Genomic DNA, 5,651 nt, shown 5'->3' on the forward strand with positions numbered 1-5,651 from the left:
GTGTGTGTGTGTGTGTGTGTGTGTGTGTGTTATGCATGGTACATGTTTGTAAGTTTATAACTGCAGCTCCTTTGTGCACACATGTAGAAACTAGAGCAAGATGCCAGGACTTTACCATCCTCCATTTTCTTGCCTTGAGACAGGTTCTACCACTTAACCAGAAGCCCACTATTTCATCCAGGCTGCCTGGCCAGCAAACTTTCTCGGAATCTATCTGTCCTTGCCTCCCAATACTAGGGTCACAGGCTTGAGCAGCTTTGTTAGCCCCTTATGTAGGTCCTAGGAATTAGGACCCCTGTCTTCTTTGCATTTGCAATGCAAACACTCTTACCCATTGAGCCATCTCCTCAGCCCTTTTAGCCTTTTGAACTGTGAGAGAAAACACTTCCCTGGTAGCTTTTCTGTGATTTGTTTTGGCAAAGCTAATGTATGAGAGAAGTGCAAAGATGTCCCCTCAAAGATGCTTAATTGAAACAAACATAGTTTGATACTGGGTGAAATGGGAGCCTGACCTGCTGGGCGTGACTAAATACCTGGGATGAACAACTTAAGAGAAAAAAGCAGCTCACAGCCAGCTGATCTCACTGTGTTTATGCTGTGACAAGGCATAAAGAGAAAGGCAGTGGGGCAGGGCTCAGGAAAGCTGATTGTCTCATGGTTACCAAGGAAACACAGAGAGAGAGAGGGCCAGGGACCACTTCAGTCTTCCAAGGTCCAGTGACCTATTCCCTCTGCAGAGGCTACCAGCCTCTCACAATCTCCCATTGTGCCTGCACCTGTGACTCCATCATCCTGAATACCCACAGGTATCATTAGTGAAGACAAGGATCTTCCTAGTCATTCCCATATTCAAAATATATTCCTTTCAGCAGTCCATTCAAACCCTGGGCCCGGGATCTTCTTTGTGGCAAGGATCCTTGGTTTCAGCCTGGGACTTTGCTTCCTCCTTTTTCTCCTTCTGATGATGCATCAATGCCAAAAGAAATCAAAATGCCAAGGTAACTTTAGAAAACACCAGGAGCCTGGAATGCCAAAAGCTGTGGGCAGTGGGTGGGAGGCACCACTTCTTTGGGATACAACATCACTTGTTCCCCCAAACTCTCAGACTGTGTGATTTTGGGATAGAAATATCGAGGAAACACGGTGTCATTTATAAGAGCAGTAAGGTCAGTGGGGTCACAGAGTCAAGATCTCAAGTAGATGAAGATTGAACTGAAGATAAGACTGAGCCGAGAATCCAGGGATACCCATGGACCATTAAAGTGGAGGGGATTTGATTATCTGAGAGATTCAGGGGAGGATCTATGGAAAGATGTGTGAGAATAGTCTTCACTCAACCTTTCTCAGTCATGAGCATACATGAATGTCACCCATGGTGGCCAGGTGAGAAGCATGAGAAAGAGCAGGGAACAGATGGAGGCCCCACCCTCCTCCTCGCATGTTCCTTAAGTGTAATCATCACCTAGGGGGTTCTCATGACTCCTGAGTCCCACTTGAGAACCTTGGCCGAATCCACAGTCTGAACATGCCAGCTCTTTATGAGGCCCAGGAGATGCTGCGATCTTTATTAGAGGAAAATGTCAAGGCTGAGATTCTGCTCTGGATCTCATCTCTTCTGCACTGTTCATGTCCGTCTTTAAGAACATTCCTGCCCTGGCAGATGGCCAAGCAGTGTAATGGCAATGTGGAGTGGGAGTCATCCTGTGCAGTGCAAAGAGTGATCTGCCCTTGGGGGCCCAATGTGAGGGAGCAGCATAGCTTTGTATGGAAGAGAAACCCGGAGAATGGGGCTTTGAGAAACCGTGGTCTTAGTCATATGAGAGAGTTCTGGCCTTGGGGGACCATTCTGAAAGAAATAGAATGCTAGGTTGACTACTGTAAACTACATTTTTACTCTGACACTTGTGTGACATCCTTGTGACCCCTGTCCACAACTGTTCTAACAGTTTCAGATAGATGTTGAGGTTTAGCTATTGTGACAGTATTTCTCAGACTTAAAAAAAAAAAGTTAATGCTAATACATCTATCATATTTCATCTTTGCAGAGAATGAGTACAATGCAATCAAATTAAATGCACCAATACAAGTATGAACCCCAGTTCTGAGACCAGCTTTCTTTGAAGGCAATATCATCACTGCAGCCACCTTCTCACATCCATATATTTCCACATCTCTTTATTTTGATGCTCGAACTTTTGTACCATATGCTTTTCTTTCACCATATATTTACCACTCACCTTAAAAAAAATTTTAACACACTCTGCCTTTCAATTGGAGCTATTTGGGTAATGTCTATTGAATGTGATTCATGTGGACATATTTAGTAATGCTATTGGCACAGTCGTGTCTAATGGGAACAGCAAAAGTCATAAAGCCAGTTTTTAAAAAAAGTTTAAAAAATGTTAAAAACTGAAAGGTAGAAAACAATGTGAAAATTTTCTTTCTCTGAAACATTGGCATGTGCTGAGTACTTTGTCTGGAGTAGTTAATGTAATACGATTTTTAATTTGGTACATTTAACAATTAACCTAGGATGCTTCCAAGTATAGGCTCTGGGACTGTATTTGTAGGGACCACAGAGTTTGCACAGCCCCATAAAGATATTACAGATTTTTTCTCAAGGCTTTTGGAATCCTAGGAACAGTTCTAGCCCATCTCTGTGCTTCACACCTTGGGCCTTGGCTCCTCTTAGTAGATGGAAGACCAGAAGGATATCTTGTACATTACAGAAATGAGGAACTGATCCTACAGTTCTTCCACAGCTTCATGCCTGTGGAGTGGATGATCTGGGTATGCCCAAGGCTGCTTGCTGTCAAGGGAATGGAACTTCGTGGCTAAGTAGCTCCCTGTTCCTGGCTAACTGCAGGGACTATATTGAAAATGTGAATTGTGTTTGAACAAGAGGCTCTCTTTTTAGATTTTTCCTTAGGCTTCCATATCCCAAAGGGGGGAAAACAGGTAAATGGGAGGTCAGTCTCCAACAGTAGCTTATTATTATTTATTATTTATTACTAATTCCTATTACTGAGAAGATAGCATTTGAGCTATCCAGTGTCAGTCCTTCCTTTGAAGACAAAATTTGAGGAGGTTCATCACTTCCTGTTTTAAGCATAATGGCCTTCCCCTGTCATCTGTTATTTCTGGATTATTTGGGAGAGGATGTGAAAACACTGGAGTTTGAGGTTCCCAGTTGTAACAGTCATGTGGATTATGAAAAAAAAAAATATTTGGGCCTAATTCAGGATGAAAGAAAAACAAAATGAGAAGTGCAGCTTTAAAACATCACTGATTTCGATCTGCTCAGAGTTTGGTACTCTATAAAGTCTTGGGAGTGCTCTGAGAAGCATGGGGTCTTGTGAAGCAGGCTTTGGAGTGGAGAATACACTCCATAGTTCTTAACATTCAAAGCAGGCCTAGTTACATACTTTACAGGACCCCAACCAAAGGGAAAATGTGGAATCCCTTGCTGCTAATTTATTGCCATTCTCAAGGTAGATCTGGAATATTCCCTGTAACGTGGGGTCCCTTTAAGCATAATTTGTGTTTCTTGTTTAAATGTATGTTTAAAGCATAGTTTGTGTTTCTTGTTTAAATGTATGTTTAATGTTATGTAGACACTGGTCTAGTTGCTTCTTTTTACCTTGCCCACATTTCTCATGGTTCCCTGAGACTATCTGGCAGCTTGGTCGTATTAAATAGGCTCTAAAATTGCTATTTCTGGTTGTTTTTCACACTACTCAGAAGAAGAAGATCTGGGAAATGAGAAACTTCTGTAAGAGGAAGAGGAGCCAGCCTGTGTCCAGGTTGCTGAGTTCAGAGAGTCTAGGATCTCACTGGAAGAGAAATCCCCATGCCTGTACTGAAACAAGCTATACTACGGTCCAGGCTAGAAGTTCAGAGACTGCCATAGTGGTACTAGGATAGGACCATGGCACATTGTGTTCCCCTTTTACATAAGTTCTCCAATAATAAACACGTTGGTCCTACTCACCAGGTGTCTATCATTGAAACACTTCGTGAGCAGCTAGAGATACGATTTCACAGCACTGATAATACAGCCACCTTTATCCTCGCTTCTTTCAGGTGAAACCCTGGTGAGTGGCTTGTGCTCAGACAAAGAGAAATGTTGAGTCCAGATAAGTTCAAAGTTAAGTCAGTCAAACATGCCCAAAACGGGCTGGGCTCTTATATGTAACATCTTTTACTGGATACTTTCCAATAACTTGTTTTAGTCCCTTGGGAAAAGATGAAGATGTGATAGAATCTCTTTGATAAAAATCAAATTAATCCAAAAAGTTGGAAAAAAACGCTTCTGAGAGACATAATAGAAATAGGAAGATGGAGAAACCCACTGGAAAGCATATGATGTATGGTGCAGAGATCTGAACTCGAGACCTCAGGCTTACACTGCCAGCTCCTTGCTGACGACCTCTACCCCCACCCTGGCACTCTCCATACTGTTTGTAACCACTTTGGGGCGTGTCCAAAGTAGTGACTGGCCGGTTCTCAGGAACCATTTTTTAAGCCTCCCTACACACTATTGCCCTGCCCTCCCTCTTCACTCCGCTCACTTTGTCTAACACGTAGGCAGTTCACTGCTTCCTCCTCCAAAGCATTTAACGTTACAGCTCTCCTCTGCGGTCCTTGCTTACTGTTGTTGGCGTTAAGAGGGAAGTGAGGGGGGATACAGCCTGTGGAAGGATGTAAATAATTGCAAACCTTATGACCCCCACTGTCCCCGCCCCTCCTCCACCAGGCAAGTTCTTTGTGCCCCTTCTCCTGCCACCCTGCAGCCACCAGTTGGAGCACAGTCCCTATATAACAGCCTTTCCTCCTCTTTTTGACTTTTACACAGTTTGAAAGAATGACTTTCCTGTCTGGGATACACAGAGGTGACCGGAAGTAAGTCAGTGAAGCCCTTCCTCCCATAGAGGCAAAGTAGAAATTTGTCCTACTCCCTACCTTATGTCCACAGGTAAAAAGTCAGATAAAAAAGATTATGCCTTCTCCAGTCACTGACTAGCCAATATCTCCTTGATTCTCATATCTGAGGTATCTCATTCTCAAGCTGACCCCACTAAAAACCGGGTCTGTACATTCAGACGGTTGGAGCCAGAGCCTGGACTTTGCTCCAGCACACACAGCCGAGCCTTCAGCAGAACATCCTGCAGAGTTTCCGCATAGAAACAGAAGAGTTTGCAGTTCAGAACAGGGACCTGTCCTTGGCCAGTTTACTAATAGAATATAGTCCAGACTCTAGCAGTTAGACGTTGCCTGGCCTGCTATAACACAGTAGAATCAGGGCTAACCGCCTTTTCCCGAACGCAAAGGCAGCTGCTGTTGTCTCTTTGGGTGTAGCCAGTGTTTCCTTCCTCTCACAAACCACAGCAGTTAAAGCGAAAACTGACTGTACCAAGGAGCAGGAAAGCACGCCGCATCGTTGCTAGTGTCTGATAAACACATTGGAGAGGAGGCCTTGTGATCTCTACTTGTCGGGGAGAGCGTTCTGTGCAATCTTAGATTTCTCTCAAAAATGTAGTATCTACAGAAATTCCTAAACTAGCTGACTCACCCCTGGCCTGTCCAGAGGTGAAGGTGCATGGGAGGTAGGAAATTTCAACTGCATGTATTAATAATGATATTTCATATAA

Source organism: Mus pahari, chromosome 2 (assembly GCF_900095145.1).
Source record: "Mus pahari chromosome 2, PAHARI_EIJ_v1.1, whole genome shotgun sequence".
In the NCBI taxonomy this organism is placed as follows: Eukaryota; Metazoa; Chordata; class Mammalia; order Rodentia; family Muridae; genus Mus; species Mus pahari.